Genomic DNA, 19,136 nt, shown 5'->3' on the forward strand with positions numbered 1-19,136 from the left:
GCTGAAGGTGTTGAAGCTTGAGCAGATGAAGATGGTCTTTCTTACAGAACTAGCACAGCTGTTGACCTAGACTGGGTCATGAACCGGGTAGTACTAGGAAGACTCGACTCTTCATCATCACTGCTGGAGCGGGATATATGCACTAAATCAAGTTCATGTTGGAGCTGCTCAGTAGTGGTAGTCAACTCCGTTACCTTAACATCCAGGTCATGGAATTTTGTTTCCACGATCCTCTCGAGGCTCTCAGAAATTTTCTTCTCCATCCCTTGGATGGTGCTGACCTAGAAATACATGTGCCCATCTCTAGTTCCAAGCTGTGGGGTTGGAGCTGGAGCATTCCTAGGAGCCTCTCAAGTTGTAGCTGAGCTGGAATGGCTTGAGTCCATCACAACTTCATTATCTTCAAACTCTGGCTGAAGTGGTAGGTGGGGACGATCAAGTAGATATGCATGCTTGCCAATCTTGGCATTGATGATCATCTGAATATATGGAACATATCCACAGGATCTCTTCTAATCTTCAGCACTCCTCCTAACACTCTCAACTCTCAAGTTCATCACTTTGAACCGGGTGTGGGTGTCTAGATGATGCAGCATGTTGATGGAATAACGTCTAATCATCTTATTATCTCCTAATTTAGCCATTAGGGTGTATCTCATAATGGTGTTTGTAGTAGGTATCCCTGCTTGCAAGAAATAGATAGAGTCAAACTTGTGCATATGGACGTACTTATGGGGCACTAGCTTGTACATGTTGGCCATGGAGTTGTGATTCATTTTGGGTTCTCAATACACATCCAAATCTGCTTCTTGTGCCTTTGGAGCACCAATGATAGTGGCCCACTCATCAATTGTAGGCTCATACCGGTGACCTTCAGTCATCCATACAATCCTTCCATCTGAATAGAAATGAGAGGTGGAATAGAATTGTATGATCATCTCATCATTCCATGAAGTCATCTCTTTGCCAAAAAAATCTTCAATATCGATTATGCTGGAGTTTTCTCTCACATGGGGAAAATAATGTTCATTGGCCTTGATATATTCCCCAATCGACATATCTCATGTCGTTGACTGCAGGACACTTATCAAGCAACAAAGTCTCATTTAAATCTTGTTGCTCCTTTGTGTTAAAACAGGGATCAAGAACAGTTCTCCTTCTCACAGCATATGGATCAACTTATCTCCACTTCCTCAGTCCTTGATCTCTTCTCTTTTTCATGTCCTCACCAGATGGATGAGCACAGTGTGGGATGGCAGATGAGCTCTCAGCTTCATTAGCACAGGGGCATCCTCTTCTTCCTCTGCAGCAAACTCTTTGGATGTAGAGACTTTGTTCTTCCCTGCTGCAGGAATGTCCTTGGTAGTCCTCTTGGGAGCTACAGACTTCTTAGCCTTAGGTACTGAAGGCTTGGGGGAAGTCTTCTTAGGCATAGCACCAGCCATCAGCTTTTTCTTCTTAGGAGGAGGGACCTCAGCTGGAATTTCTTCCTCCTCATCATCAGCAGCTTCTGTTGGGTATTCATACATTGAGGCTGGCCTTCCAACAACATGGACAATTCTCTTTCTGGCCTCTTCAGACTTGGCTTCTTTGCAAGCCTAGCTTCTGGAGCTTTTATGTCAGCAGGTGTCATGGTTTTGTCATGGCAGGTGTCCTCGTGAAAGGACTTAGTGGTGAAGCCATCGCGACTACGTGACGACTCAAAGGGGTTGATCGGGAAATGGGACACGAGTTTACCCAGGTTCGGCCCCTCAGATTGAGGTAAAAGCCTACGTCCTGCTATGTGTGTATTGATGTGGAAATCGATTACAAGGGTGCGGATTCGCGTGACCTAGCTCTCGATCGATGTTAACCTAATCCTACCAGCCCTAGAGACTCACCTTTATATACAGGTCGAGGCTCTGGATTTTACAAGAGTCCGGGTCGCCCTACGATTCGTGACCCGGTATGTCTCTTACTCGTCTTGCCCCTTAAGCAAGGAAACTCCTGGCGACCCTCCTCCTTCATGGGCCGTGAGTTGCCCTCCTCTTGTCTTGGGCTGCAAACGGCTCTCATGGTATACGCCTTGTGTCTTCTGCTTCATAAGTCATGCCCCATGTTGAATATGGATACTGAGCCGCCATTATCTTGACTCTGCTCCCTAGGGCGGGTCTCATGGCGGGATAATATCCCCAACATTAGGCCCTAGATTGATTTGAACTTGTTCATGTCAATAAAAATTTCTTACACGTTTGGCGCCTCAGTCAAAATCCCAACTTGCTCCCAACGGAGAAAGTGCTGGCTTACAAGCTTTCCCTGGTTTTCTGATGTGGAAATTAATGACGTTAGCCATTCCAAAATTTCATGGATCTTCATGACGTCATTCCAAACGGCTCTGTTGGTATATCAGCCCGATAATCGAGGCGCCATCGATTCCAAGATTTATAGTGTCCCCTAGATTCTCGCGCCTGTCGTTTCCATTTACCCCTCAGTCTTTAAATACCAACAGGGGGGTCTCTTTTTTACTTTTACCCTAGCTTCTCTTCGTCTTCTACCTCGACTCTTCAGTCCGCGACACGCCGCCACTGCGCCTTCCTCCGATGAACACTCCGGTACAAGGGTTTCCCAGCCGCACGTCTCCTACTCCGAGCCGAAAACTCATTATGCCTCCGTCGAAGCCATCAGGTTAGGCTTCATCTCCTATAGTAGATCTGCTTAGGTCATCTACCATGGCTTCACCGGAGCTCTTAGGGTTCGTCGGCCACCATTGATAGCACAAGTTTACCCAATCCCTTTAACAAAAATACCCCCGTTGATAAGTTGCGGAATGGATATGAATCTAATGTCACACAAACTTCATAGTATATTTTTTAGGGGAACCTCGTGGACATTAGCTGTCGCCACCACCATACTCCCATGCTATCTGGATCCATTAAATTTTCTTTTTTCGTACTGCTGGTAGATCCATCTTCCTTTGTGCTTTGATAGAAAACTGTTTATTCAACACTTAGTACAATCCAACATCACGGTTGCCTCATGGACCATTGTTGCTCTCTTACAAGGCGGTTTAAATATTTTTGTAACTCGCCATCTTCGTGATTCGCCCTGTATTCAGGCGACTCAAGTATTATGACCTTCTTTGTTGCCTATTTCTTGAACTCCTCGCTTCTCCCAGCGATTTTCATCTGCTAGTGTAACCCGCCAATCATGGTTATGCAGCTCGTCATGTCGAAACCATCAAAGTGTGACTGGTTACCTTCAGACATTGGTGCGGCTGCCTTGCAAAGATTCGTGTCAGTGGGGACCTTGTCTCGTAAGGAAGTAATTGGATGGAGAGCCGCTGCTGGAGAAGTGCGACCTCAACCCGCCGAAGGGGAAGTAGTGGTTTTCGCAGATCAGTTAGAACTAGGCTTCTCTCCTCCCCGTACAAAATTCTTTTGGGGTGCTCTCAACTTTTTCAACCTTGACCCCCAAGATCTAGGTCCTAATTCAATCAGCAACTTATGTCAGTTTCAAGTCTTTTGTAACACATACCTAGGAATAGAACCCACTGTTCCCTTATTTAGGGGATTCTTCTATTTAAACCGCCAAACAAAATGGGTTGATGGCCCGAGTTTAGAACTCGGCGGAGTCACAATCCATAGGCAGCGTGAGATCGGCTGTCGTGCTGTCGCCTTACCCAGCTACCCAAAGGCTGGGGGAAAACCTGGTATTATTGCAAGAATACCGCACTGGCTCAGGAAAATCCTCTGTCGGGTTTCAGAGAAGAGCGTCTTCCAATGAAGTTCCAACTCCCCGATGCTTTGTCCGAGGAAGAATGAGCCGCACACAAATTTGTTTGGCCACAACTGAGAGCTTTGAATGCTAACGACTTGACCGGAGTTGACTTAATCCGATGCTTGTTGGAATGGCGCATTATGCCCCTAAGCCGCCGAGATGGACTGATGTGACATTACAATGGCGATTTAAACAATGCTCATCGCTTCACCAAGGTAATGCTTGACCCTGAAGAAGTCAACAGTCTTGTGAAGAAATCATGTGGTGAACCTAAAGATGCTTGTTCCAAAATTGGTTTGAACCCATTTTGCGTCATGAATCCGGCTCCTGAGGTAATAAATCCAACCATTACACGCCTTATTTGGTATTCCCTTTGTTCTTTGTAGGACTAACTTCCCTTGTTGTATAAAAACTTGCCCTTCTCGAAGCGTAGGCAAGTAAAGCCGTCTGTAAAAAGGGTCAAGACTCTTGCGAAGAAGAAGAAGAAGTCCAAGACAGGTGCAGGCGAGTCATCTATTGTAGGCGAGTCAGAAAATATTGAGGAATTGTGTGAGGTAAATGTCTAGACCGCCTCTTTGTTGTGCCACATGCTATTCTAATCACTTATTTTATTCTCAGGGAGATGATGTGGAAAGTGATGCCAAAGATGCTGAGGTAATTTCAATATCTTCTGACTCAAATATTTCCTTGGAAAGACCTCAAAGGAAGGTTTGTAGGAAAGTCCTTATGAATCATCCAGATGCTCATCTGGATCCTAACTTCTTTTTGAAAAAGGCTGGGTATACTCCAAAATGCCACACCCGCAGCTTCTAGGTGATCTTATGGCAGCTCTGCGTGAGAAAACATCTGGCCGCAAACATCGAACTAAGGTGCCTTCTTTTTCCTTATCAAATATACTATCAATTTTCTCAAGCTCACCAAAATTTTCCATTGTAATAGGTGTCTCCTCCTTCATCTGGCGACCCAGCATCCTCAAAATTAGCACCCCTTGTTCGTCTCGCATGGTATGTTACTAGTTGTTTTATCAACACTTGCTTCAATACTTCACACGTCGTTCACATGGCATCATATGTACCTTGACCATTCATTTTTTTAGAGCTCAGGCAAAGAAACAGAAAACCGGCGGGTCAGCTCCAAACATTGAAATGCCTGAAGTGGAAGAAATAGATGCTCCTACCCATGACATTCCGGCTGAAACGGCTGGAACTTATACTGAACCTCCATAGAGAACTGCTATGGATAACATCCCTGATATTCAAGCCAATCCATGAAAAACTGATGATGTGATCATGGATCTGAGTCACAAAGAAGATCTCAACCCGTCAAACCCCCTGAAGTCATCAAAAGACACAACGTTCGACGAAGATGTTGTTCTCATTACTGGGACGGGTCACACGACGCCCATCCGTAATGTGTTGGCTAAGCATACTGTCGGGGACGTCTTAACCAAGATAGCCAAAGGGAAAGCTACACTTGAGCTTCCCAATATCAAGAATCTGAACTTTGAAGAGTTGCACACGGATATCTAAACCGCCTTTCCATGAGCCGAGACCTTGAAGTTGGCCTGGTAAACATGATGAAGAAAAGGTACGAGGTATGGTGTCGTGTCATTAATTACCCCATATAACCCTGTGTAGCCCCCAAGGGCTAGGTTATCTTCTTGAAGATGAGCCGGGTCTTATGTAATAATTTTGAGAACTTCAACCTGTAGCCCCCAAGGGTCGGGTCATCTTCTTGAAGATGAGCCGGGTCTTGCTTAATAATCTTGAAAACTTCTACCTGTAGCCCCCAAGGACCGGGTCATCTTCTTGAAGATGAGTCGGGTCTTATTTATTAACTTTAAGAAAACAAGCACATTAGCCCCCAAGTGTCAAGTGATTGCTTGTAATCTGCTTGAGACTTGATATCATTCGATCAATTCGATCAAGTGGCAACAAGGTAACTGATCCATCCTGCTTGATTTTGTAGGAGACTATAATTCAAGTTGACACATCCTTAAGTGGGATGAAAAAGAGTTTGAGACGTCAACAAGACGCCAGGGCTGCAGCGGAAGAACAACTTTGAGCCACTTTGGCAGAACTTGAAAAGGCCAAGGCGGAGCACCTGCTGTACAAAGAGTCAACTGAAGCTAAAAAAGCCGCCTTGGGGAAACATGCTAAAAACGCCGAGGCTCAGCTGAAACAAGTCACAGAAGAATTAACTCGTCTTCGTCTACACATCTCCAATATGACCAATGCTATCTTTGGTGAGTCCTTTAAATAGTGCATATGATAATCATCATAAAGGACGCAAGGTGCCAGGCGACTTATGCTTCATTTTCTCCTTGCAGGCCCTCGATCCGCCAACCTTCAGGATGACTCTGTGCTGAAGCTAAAGGCAATATATAACCTAACAGAACAACTCTATGTTGGCGGCTTACTCACCGTCAAAGTTGAATGGGTTGAAAAAGACTCGTTGAAATATATCAAGGACATGCTAAGGTGACTTTCAACCATACCCAATCATATAGTTGAGATAAGGAAATCATCCGCACGGAAAGGCCTAATCACAACTATGAGCCAGTGTCTAGCCTATGCTCCAGAGCTCAAGCTGAATGAAATTGTCGGCGGGTTCCCTGAGTACAAGGATGACAGCTCAGAGTTCACGCAAGAAGACTACGCCCAATGCGTAAAGAATGTTTGTCATGCGGCAAGCCGACTTTCCGGGAGTCTTGACCTGTCAAACTATCAATTGGCTAATGATGATAACTATAAGCAGATGGCCTCTCCAAGTTTTGCACCAATGGATTTGACTCCTCGGTGTCGTAAACATCTTTTTGCCTCTGATGCTGACCCGTCAACCATCTTGACAAAGGAAACTGAATTTCATGCTTTAATCAATTGCACCTGGGATGTGTACAACTTCCATATCCAAGACCCCGAAAACTCGGCACAGGGTGACTCCGAGGCGGCTTAGATGTGACGACCCTCGGGACTTCAACCTGAAGAATAAAGACTAAACTCGTAGGGAACATGCCACCGGGTTAATATAAAAAAATTGGCCTTTACGAGCCATGTAATTTTCCTTTGAGTATACTTAAACTGCTATGTTTGCACAATACCTTTATGGATGCTGAAGCTTTTGGCATTACCTTTTAATATAAGCCCCCCTTCTGAGCTAGATTGCCTTTCAATTTGGATTTCCCCTTTATGAGGAAATGGACTTCACAGTCGCCATGCTTTGCATGAGGCGGTAAGAATATTGAATCCTTCCCTAAAACAGATAACACCATATAGGGTATTGAATTGTTATAAATAAGCCGGCTCAGTGAGTCATGACGGGTAGATAGGCTTGCAAGGCTCTAGTCATACCCTAAGAGGTTTTCAGACTCGCTGATCAGGCAAAGTCAAGCTTCAGTGAAGTGGGTTCAATGAACCCATGGTTTGTCTATTTTCCATAATGCTCGCTCTCCCAAGCACCTCAATGTTTTAAAGTTGGAAGTTTAGGGTCCAATATTGGATTAACTCGCCAAGAGTACACGGAGTTTATGGGTGAGTCGCAAAACATACAGTCCAGTATAACCATTGTAATGCGTTAATTTTTCGCTAGCCAAGAGGGTAGTAAAGGCGGGACTCAATGAGTCAGAAGCCACCAAGTGACCTATGATTAAGGAAAAACGGGCATAGGATAGCAGAAGACAATGCTATTACTGCTAAACGACCTGGGGACTAGTAGCCCCCAAGTAAGCCGGTTTTTATCGTTCATGACCATACATTGGCGCCTATGTTTGAACCATACATCATGGTTGTGACGCCCTCGGTTTAATCGTACGCTAATCATACATGCAAATGCGTACGATCAAACTCAAGGACTCATGGGAAGATATCAAAACACAACACTAGACACAAATAAAACAACATCGGCTTCATATTACAAGCCAGGGGCCTCGAGGGCTAGAATATGGAAGCTCGATAAACACACGAGTCAGCGGAAGCAACAATATCTGAGTACAGAGATAAAACATGGGGTGCTTTAGAGAAGGCTAGCACAAAAGATACAATGATCGAATGAGGCGAGGCCTCCTGCCTAGGAACCTCCTAACTACTCCTGATCACCAGCGGCCTCCACGTAGTAGTAGGCACCGTCAGGGTAGCAGTCGTCATCGGCGGGGACCTCCATCTCCTGGGCTCCATCATCTAGTCACAGCAAATGGATCAAGGGGACAAAGGGGGAGCAAAGAAGCGGTGAGTACTCATCTAAAGTACTCGCAAATCTTTCATCAGAACTATTCTAAGTATGCATTAGTATCAAAGAAGGGGGAGTTATATGTGGACTGACTGCAGCAATGCGAGAATAGAGAGGGAAGGCCTAGTCCTATCGAAGACTAGCATCTTCAGGGTCTTGCAGCAATAGACGAGAGTAGAACAGGGGGGTAACACAATTAATACTCATATTGTTGCAGCAATATTAAAGTGAGGTCACGCCCAGAGATCCTCCCTCGACTCCCTGCGAGGAAGCAATCCCGAGGCAACTAATTCCAGTTAAGTAACAATTGTAGTTGTATAAGATCAGGGCACAACTCCAAGTCGTCCTGTAACCGTGGACACGACTATTCGAATAGTTAATTTTCATCCCTCCACGGGTGCACCACATGTCCCGTCACGCTCGATAACACTCTGGTCGGACACATTTTCGGGGTCCTGCCCGGCCTCGGAATATCGACACGTCGCAGCCCCACCTAAGACTAATCAGAGAGGCTAGCCTGCCGGTCTAAATCCTAAGCGCAAAGGGTTCATGGGCCCAGTTCCCCTCCGCGATCCTACACGATAAGAGGGAGGCCGATGTCAGTCCTAGCATCCCTTAATCACAAGCGTGATGCATATCGGGACCACTCGGGCGCGCGCCACTACGTTGCTGACATCTGAAAAGCTTCGGCTGATACCGCGACGCCAAGTACCCATAATTCTTCCCGCGTAGCCGGTTAGTGCGAAAAGGTCTCCGACCAACCCAGATCAAATACCCAAATCCATTAACATTTTAATTAGGCCATCGACACAATCTCGTGAGAATCCACCCGTATTAACAACTAATCACCAATGATCCTAGTAACATGATCGAGTAATTGTGTGGTTGTAACATCGAGGGGAATCTGAGGTATCACCCTCGTTGGATTCCGAACGATGTATCTTTCAAGGTGGGCTTAGAGGAATCACCCTCGAGTGTCCCACACTTGAGGGGTTGCACAACAGAGGCGTCATCGGGAATGGTGAAAGAGGAATCACCCTCGATAAGCACGACCGACTAGCTATACTACAGAGATATCTTCAGGAGTACTTAGCGAGGTGTCACCCACGGTACTCCATAGTATCTCTGTAGCGTCGTACAACTAAGGGGGGTGCGTGTGACTTGTCGGGTCTGGCTCGTCGATCAGGGATTGAGATTTGAAAGCAAGCGGGGCAACTGGACTACGAGGTCAGAGGGGATGACTGCTCCACCTATACTAAGAAGATTTAAAGGTACAGTACTGGAAGTAGCAGTTCATCAAAAACAGGCTATGCATGAGATATAGGAGCTAACTACAACAGTAGCAAAATACTAATGCAAGCAGTAGGAAGAAAGACATAGGCGATATAGGAATGATCAAGGGGGGTTTGCTTGCCTTGCTGCTCTACGGCAAAGGACTGATCGGGAGGGTCATAGATGTACCCAGCAGTAGCGTCAGTCTCGGGGTCTACCGGTAAGAAGAGGGGAAAGAAACAATAAATAATAGCAACAAATGCGACACGATGCATGACATGGCAAGATGCACGCTAGACATGAGCTAACGCAGCAACATCCGTCATAGATGGGTCGGAAGAATATTTGACGATATTTTCTGTGTCTCGGGCTACTACCGGTCAAACAGGAAACGATGGAAATGTTCCATGTTTGCTATGCTAGGGACGCGTGACACACGAATGGACCGTGTATCCGGGTTCGTCTCGTTCTGCTGATCAACTTTCATGTTGAAAATATTTTGATCTGACTTACAGATTAATTAATATTAATTTTTAAAGTTTTATTCAAGAATTAGGAATTAAAAATAGATTTAACTAATTTAATTAAATGCTATTATGACATCAGCATGATGTCACACTGACATCAAGAGTTGACTAGCCAACTGACTAGTGGGTCCCATGTGTCATAGACACAAGTTTTTAATTAAGATTAAATAGTAGTTAATCAGATTAATTTAGTGGGGGACCCACGTGCCATACTCTAATTATTCTAATTACCCAATTAATTAATTAATATATTTATTTATTTATTTAATAAAAAACATATTTTAATTTTTACTTTTCTCAAAAGAGGGTGTGGGGCCTCCCTGTCATAGACAGCGGGGTGGGTTGGCCCCACCGATAAGTGGCTTAAGCCACATACACATTTTACCTACATACACATATTCATACAATTAACGTATTCCTCCACATACCTACATACATAAATACATACATAGGTACATCTCATACATAAAAAATATGTACAGCATCTAATACATACATACATACGTCTTTTTGTATTTTTCCTTTTTTCTCTTTTCTCATCTCATCTCCTAACTCTGTGTGTTAACAGAGACTCTCAAACTCTCAACCTCACAGGGAGAGAGGAACATCTCCAACCTCGCCTACTCGAACCTAACGGCGTCGGAACGGAGCGTCGTTTGTCGGAATGGAAGCGGGACGGCACGAGGAAGGAGACGGTGGGAGGAGCCTGAAGAGGGGCTCACCAGCGTTGACAATAGGGCCCGGTGAAGCCGGAGTTCTCGGGAGGCGAAGGAGATGGCGAGGAGGAGGACAAGGCGGTGACGGTGGTGGTGCGGTTTCGGTGAGGATGGTGCCGGCGAGGAGAGTCGGCTGGAGGGTCGCCGAGAGGGGCCCCGGTGAGGAGGCCCCCCCGGGGATGGAACCGCCGACGGGGAGGGGCTTGGCCAGGGAGCAGGAGGCCCGTGAGGGAGGCTGGCCGACGGGAGGAACCGAGGGGGGGCTCGGTCTCGGTGGGGGCTCTCGGCTGGGTGAGAGTAGGGAGGCCGATGGGGCTGGGGCTCCCGGTGGGGTGGGGATCTGGGGCGAGGGAGCGGAGTCATGCGGGATGGCAGGGGACTCGAGGTGGATCTGGGGGCCGACGGGGGTGTCTGGGAGGGAGAGGAGCCGAGGGGAGGGTGGGGGCTGTCAGTTGGGCTCCCCTCGTGGGGAGAGAAGGGAGAGACCGAGAGGAGGTTTGGTGGGGCGAGTGGGAGGACCGAGAGGCTGGGCTCGGTCGCGTGGGGGTTAACGGTAGGTAGGGTTTGGTGGGGGGTTTGGGTGTCGTGGGGGTGAGCTGGCGGCGGCCAGGGGGAGGGTTCTGCCGACTAGGGTTTGCCCTCCCTGGGGGGCTTTATACCCCAGGGATGGTGGGCCGAAACAGGGGTGGCCTCGTAGGCCCAATTCGGCAAGGGGGTTCTTTTCATTTATTTTTCTTTTTCTTTTTTTTCTTCTTCTTCTTATTATTATTATTATTATTATTTATACTATGCTTTTTATTATTTAATTTTATTTACTTTCTTTTACAATTTATTATATATAATTTTAATACTTTCTTTTATTTATTTTATTTAAAGCTCCTGTTTTTAAATATATAGAGATTTCCAGAAATTTCAAAAGTGCCCGATTCGCATTTATAACTTATTAGGAAATTGTAATAACTCCCCGATGTTTTTATTTTGACAACATAAAACCTTTCTCGTTTGACTTTATCTTGTAGCTTCGAATTTTGATTAGGTTTTAACTAACACGAGATCATTGATATAATCCACGGTGACGTCGCATCATTAGGCGGGATTACTGTCGCTTAATTACAATCATCACTGTAGCAGAAGTCGAGGATGTCACAATTCTCCCGTACTAACAAGAATTCTCGTCCCGAATTAAGAGGTAGAAGGAAAGAGCTCGGGGTATTCATCACGAAGATGATCCTCGCGTTCCCAAGTGGCTTCATCTTCAGAATGATTTGACCACTTCACTTTAAGGAACTTGGTGACTTTGCGACGAGTCTTACGTTCAGCTTGGTCGAGAATGCGGACCGGATGCTCTTTGTAAGAGAGGTCTTGTTGCAGCTCAAGCATACCATGATCCACTTCTCGAATAGGATCCTTGAAGCAGCGGCGGAGCTGAGAAACATGGAAGACATCGTGAACCTAAGAAAGGTTCGCCGGCAGTTCCAATTGATAAGCCACTCTCCCTCACCTGCCGAGAACAGTGAAAGCACCAATATAGCAAGGAGCTAACTTGCCCTTGATCCCAAAATTATGTGCACCTCTCATTGGTGTGACACAAAGATAAGCCTTTTCGCCAGGTTGATAGACCATATCTTGATGATGACGGTCATACTGACTCTCCTGACGAGACTGAGCAGCCTTCAGATTCTCATGAATAATGCGGACTTGATCTTCGGCATGTTGAATAATATTCGGACCGAAGAGTGATCGTTCCCCAGTTTCTGACCAATTCAGAGGAGTTCGACACCTTCGTCCATATAATACTTTGAAAGGGGCCATCTTCAGACTAGCTTGATAGCTATTTTTGTAAGAGAACTCGGCATACGGGAGAGATTCCTCCCATTTCTTACCGAAAGAAATTACACAAGCTCGAAGCATGTCCTCAAGAATTTGGTTGACTCGTTCAACTTGTCCCTGGGATTGAGGATGAAATGCAGTGCTGAAGGACACATGAGTCCCCATAGCCTTCTGAAATCTTTCCTAGAATTTTGAAGTGAACAAGTTGCCACGGTTCGAGTTGATTACCAACGAAATACCGTGGAGTGAAACAACTCTTGACATATAAAGATCTGCCAGCTGACTAGCATCAATTGTTTCTTTGACGGCCAGGAAATGTGCAACTTTGGATAGTCGATCAATGACGACAAGAATACCATCATTACCTTTCTGAGATTTGGGAAAACCAGTGATGAAGTCCATTTCAACATGGTCCCATTCGCACTCACGAATAGAGATAGGTTGCAGAGTTCCAGTAGGCTTTTGATGTTCTCCTTTGAGACGCCGGCATATATCACATTCTGCCACATAGCGTGCAATGTCTTGTTTCATATTGGGCCACTAGAATCTTTGTCGGATGTCTTGGTACATCTTGGTACTACCCGGGTGAATAGACAATGGTGTGTCGTGAGCTTCTTTCATCACCTCTCCGGTCTTCCTGAGATTTTCCTTCTTATTTGGGACGAATAGGAGACCCTTGAAGTACAAGGCGCCATCTTCAGCAACAGTGAAAAAGGAGGGGTTCCCTTCGCAATATAGCTCTTGATCCTGTCAACATCATCGTCAAAACCTTGCAGATTCTTTATGGAGCTCACAAGATCTGGTTCAACAACTAGGTTACTGAGGGAACCCTGATTAACAACATGAATATTCATCTTTTGACACTCTTCAGGAGGGGGAACAAGGTAACCCTGAGGAACAATATGGAGGTTCAGCTTACGGAATTCCTCTTGCAGACGATAGTGAACCTTATGAACCTGGAGGTGGTTGCAGTATGACTTGCGACTCAAGGCATCAGCCATTACGTTAGCCTTGCGAGGGGTATATGATATACTACAGTCAAAATCTCCTATACGCTCCATCCATCTTTGTTGACGTAGATTCAGCTCCGGTTGAGTGAACAAGTACTTCAGACTTTGGTGGTCGGTGTAGATTTTATAGCGATTACCGACAAGGTATTGTCGCCATTCTTTCAGTGCATGTATAACTGCGGCAAGCTCGAGATCATGAACTGGGTAGTTCTCTTCATGAGCACGCTGTTGATGTGAAGCATAAGCAATCACCTTGCGATCCTGCATCAGGACACAGCCTATTCCTTGACGAGAAGCATCACAGTATATGACGAAATCCCTTTTTGTATCCGGAGGAGCAAGTACTGGAGCGGACGTCAGTTTGTCCTTGAGCGCCTGGAAACTTTCCTGACATTTATCAGTCCACTCATACTTAACACCTTTGTGAAGCAGGTTGGTTAAGGGCTTTGCAATCTTGGAGAAGTTCTCAACGAATCGACGGCAATAGCTGGCGAGTCCGAGAAAACTTCTCACTTGCTTGACATTCTTCGGGGGAGTCCACTCAAGAATAGCTTAGATTCGTTCGGGGTTGACTGCAATACCATCCTTGGAAATCACATGACCAAGGTAAGTCACTTTGTCTAGCCAGAAATCACATTTGGAATACTTCGCATAGAGTTTATGCTCCCGAAGCTTATCCAGTACAAGACGAAGATGTTCAGCATGCTCTTCTTTATTCTTCGAAAATACCAAAATATCATCCAGATATACCACGACGAACTTGTCGAGGTAGTCCATGAATATATAATTCATCAACCGAGAGAAGGTTGCCGGTGCATTGGTTAAGCCGAAGGACATGACGGTGTACTTGTATGATCCATAGAGAGTAACAAAGGCGAACTTTGGAATATCCTCTTTGCGAACACGGATCTGGTGGTATCCCAACCTCAAGTCGATATTAGAGAATACGGTGGAACTAGCAAGTTGATCATACAAATCATTTATCCGAGGGAGAGGATATTTATTTTGAATAGTGGCCTGATTGATAAGACGATAGTCTTGAACCAATCGATTTGTCCCATCCTTCTTCTTAACAAAGAGAGAAGGTGCTGCCCAAGCAGAGGAACTCGGACGAATGAAACCCAGACGAAGCGAGTTGTCAATTTCTTGCTTAAGTTCAAGAAGTTCATGTGGCGGCCTTTTATAAGGACGCTTGGCAATAGGAGTGGTACCGGGTACCAAGTCAATGACAAACTCGATAGCTCGAGCAGGGGGAATCCCCGCAAGTTCTTCTGGAAAGACATCTTGGAATTCTCGGACCACTGGAATGTTTTCAATCCCTTCAAGAGGCGACGCATTTAATGCATTCAAGGCATATAGCCGTGCCTCAGCATTTCGGACGAGATGAGCATGGTAGCTTATTAATTCATCTGAAGGGTGTAGGAGGTGGACGGCCTTGGTGGCACAAACGACCGATGCCATATGAGCTTTCAACCAGTCCATCCCCAGTATGAGATCAATGTTGGAAGAACTCAATAACATGGGAGAGGCAAGGAATTCCAATCCTTTAATTTCAATGGGGACATTGGAGCAGACCATGGAGGGTCGGCATTGGCCTGAGGGGGTGCTTACAACTATTGGGACGTCCATCTCTTCGTACTTAATGCCATGCATGAATGCAAAATTTTCCGACATAAAGGAATGTGCTGCTCCTGTATCAAACAATACAGAAGCAGGTACTAAGTTAACGAGAAGGCTCGTTAACCCATCACGGTAGCAGGCTGGGCTTGAGCTTGACCCTTATAAATGTTGTTGGCATGACCACGAACATAAGCAGGCTTATCGTTGAAGTTGCGGTTCTGGTTGTTGCCACTGCCAGTTGAGGGAAGTGTCAGCTGATTCGGATTCTGCCTACAGTCTCTAGCACGGTGACCTGGACGGCCACACTTGAAGCACAGCCCATCCTCAGGACGGGAAGGAGGGACTCGAGGCGGTGGAGCTGGAAGCCTCGGCTGCCTAGGTGGTGGAGGAGGCACATGAGGTGCATCATAGGACGGCCTCGGAGCAGGAGCAGGTGCATGGTACATGTTGTTGGGAATCCAGATCTTCCGCTTCTGCACCTCAATCTCAAAAATGGAATTGAAAAGCTCCAATTTAAATGCAGATGAGCCCAAAGATAAGCCCATGTCACGGTTGCGCTAGCTGCTATCCTTGTCTTCATGCAGACCAGTCTCAACCTGAATAGCCTTGTTCACGAGGGTGGCGAAATCAGCATAGTCCTGAACGAGGAGCGTCAGCTTGATATCAGGGTGGAGGCCTTCACGGAACTTCTCCTGTGTGCGTGCATCAGTTGCAATGTCTTCTTTAGCATAGTGAGATAAGTCCAGTAATTCCCGCTGATAAGCATCCACAGTCTTGTTGCCCTGGACCAGGTTGTGGAACTCACGCTTCTTCCGGTCCATGATTCCCTGAGTAATGTAGCGAGCACGGAAAGCAGCGTTGAACTCTGTCCAAGTGATGACAGTTCCATCGGGCTGAGAGCGCCTGTGGCTGTCCCACCATTGAGCAGCGGGGCCCTTCAGGAAGTAGGCGGCAAAGTTGACATAGCTTGCGAGGGGCACATTGGCAGACTCCAGCTCGTAAGCAATGTCACGGAGCCAGTCATCAGCATCAAGAGACTGAGTTGAGCTGCCGTAGATCGCAGGGTTGAGGCGGCAGAAGTCTTGCAGTGTCATGCCTTGCTGTTGGTACATGTTTGGCCTTTGGAACTGATCCATGATCCCTTGCATAAACTGGCGGTTCAGCTCAAACTGTTGGATCATCCCCGCCATATACTCAGGAGGCGGGGGTGGTGCATCGTTGGCAGGGCCACGCGGGCAGCCAGCTGGTCTAACCATCCTGTTAAATATTTAACAGGGGTAGTTTAGCTTAAAGTAATTGCAAAGGCATCGCATGCATTCATGAATTAATCAAGCATGATGGAAGGGAAATGCGATAGATACTTCATAGTAGTTGAGTTCGACATACAGACACATACATAAGTTCGATTATAGACTAACGATTACAAATTCGAAATTTGGCGATAGCCCGTACGCATTAGACGATACCCTGGACTCACTAGGCGGCACGCAGGCACGCGGTGGAAGAGTACCACAATGAGATATAGTGATAAGGCTACATCAACGTCGGGGAGGACGAACGAATCCTGGTAGCCGGGACCGTTTGTGCCTTTTGACTCACGTATGCATTAGTGTCGCTAGTATTCCAATGTGAAAGAACCTGGGTCGACATATCTAGTTATAAACTCATGTGGCTCGACTGTACACAGACAGGCATACATAACCCAGCAAATCAGGTGCCGGTCAACAGCGAGTGTAGACAAGTCGTAGCAAGCTACAAGGACTCCATTACACCGCATCACATTTCCCCGTAGGGACAGACACAGCAGCTAAAAAGGATACATGCCGGTCAACCAATGTGTCCGGAGTAGTAGCGAACTACGAAGGCTCGGTGGAATCACAAAGGGGCATTTCTCTATATAGAGAGCTCCTAAGGCATATAACGAATACCTTACATATCACACTGCATCACACGTACGCATGACATACTAGATATGCATAGATACAACAATGGCATCACAACATAACCATACAACATCACGACATTTATTTAGAAGACTCGGAAGAGTCTTGCATAATATGTTCATACAAGCAGGGGTCACACGACCCGACACTCAAAGTCATACAAACAAAGTCATACAAACCAACGGAAGCATAAAAGTTGTCTGAGTACAAACAGATGAAAGGATAAGGCATAAAGCCTGACTATCTACAGATCCCTTCTGAAAGGGGCCAGGTCGTAACTGGGACACCAGCTACTCGTCATCATCGATGTCTAGAAAGAACCCACCTGTTGGCTCGTGGTTATCCTCTGCAACAATTATTAAGAAAACATGAGTACAAGAGTACTTAGCAAGACTTTAGAACAGATCTATCTACTCATGCTCGGGTATCAGTAAAGGGGGTTGTGGTGTTTCATGCAACAAGCCAGCTTTGACTCTTGGCTAGACTAAACTATGTTTTTAAATAGTTTTAACAACTTTGATTTCTCGCACACGAGTCCACTAACTCCACAACAATACACCATCATGGCATCATTCCCGTCTTCCTACGGAAATGCCATCCATGACACTCACACTTATCTTGATACTTTTATGAGTAGCCATTAAAGTTGTCTATGAACAACTTATGTCTCCAAGTAGTCCGTATCCGCGGACGCGGCTATTCGAATAGATCATAACCCTGCAGGGGTGTACTTCTTCACACACGCTCTCGCCACTTACCGCCATGTGCACGTCATGCACCTCGGCAACCTTCAAGCGGAAGCCTAGCGAGGGAGTTGGCCACGACTGTTAACCACGCTAATACCTAGTCCAGGCTTATCGCCTATTTGAGAGTAACCCGCACGGAAGTTCGGCCGAGGTTTCGGCCATGGCCCCAAACGATGTGCGCAGGGTTCCCAAGCCCACCATCCGGGTGCCACTTGGCTATTTACTATGACAATGACAAGTCATGCAAAGGAATAGGTTCAGCTACCGAAGTAAAGCATTTGAAATATTTTTGTCCTAATGCAATAAGTGGGAGGAGGAGCAAGAACATGGGATTTTATCGGGGTGATCAAAAGGGTGCTTGCCTTGTTGCTCAGCAGAGGGGTAATATCCGTCAGTCGGATATTCGGACGTATCCGGAGGGGCAGAGCCTACCGAAATAATAACAATCAATCAATAACAATCATATGCAACAATATGATGCATGATCATGGCATGAACTGAATTGTAGCATGGGTTAGAGTGGCTATCAAACTTATAGAATGTTGCTGATTTCAATTTAAATTCAAATATTAATTGAATTAACATATTTATCATAATCATTTAATTGATTTGACCTAATGCTATTTCATAACTATGTTTTTCATGCATCAAAGTAGCACCATTGTGTTCATTGAATTTTTCTGATCAATTTGCATATATTATTTGTCAAATTTGGAGTTATAATCAATTTTCTATGAATTTCCAAAGTTTTGCACTTATTTTGGAATTAAATTAAATCAGAAATAGTATTTACTGTGTCATTATGACATCATCATGGTCAACAGGGGCTGGCCAGGTCAAACCTGACCAGAAGGGCCCACTGGTGAGTGGCTCGGGGCTAATCCCGCGCGGACCAGAGGCTAAGTGGGGTTTGACCAACTCTGGGGCCCACTGGTCAGTGGCACCGAGGGGGGATAAGGCCCTAATGATCCCTCCACGTCGGCCCCCACCGGAATCTCACCGGTGGCGACCAAAACCACGGTGGATCCTCGCCGGAGTTGCTCTAAACTATGTTGCAGGCCTCGGACTCGGGATCTGAAAGCACTCAAACGAAGCCTAGGCTCGACCCCATCTAAGAGACACATCGAGAGGGGCTGAGGGTGGCCGGAGGGCACCGGCGACGAGCCACGGCGGCGGTCGGAGCTCGGTTCGATGACCACGGGGCTAGAGCGTAGGAAATAGAGGGGTAAATGGGGGCAAACACTCTCGAGCTCACTACGGTGTCGAGGGGAGGCTCAAGCTGCTCGGGGAGGCGCTGGATCCGACGAATCGACGGTGACTTGCCAGCGGCCGAAGGTGGAAGATGACGGTGACGGGGTGAAGCAGGGCTCGGGGGCTCTACTCCTTTAGCCGGGACGTCGTACTCGTCGAGGCGGAGTAGATGGCGTGCTCAGAGGCGAGGGAGGGCGGCCGGAGCAATGGCTAGCTCAAGCTCGAGCTCGAGCTCGCTCCA

The sequence above is a fragment of the Hordeum vulgare genome, chromosome 2H, assembly GCF_904849725.1.
Source record: "Hordeum vulgare subsp. vulgare chromosome 2H, MorexV3_pseudomolecules_assembly, whole genome shotgun sequence".
NCBI lineage: Eukaryota > Viridiplantae > Streptophyta > Magnoliopsida > Poales > Poaceae > Hordeum > Hordeum vulgare.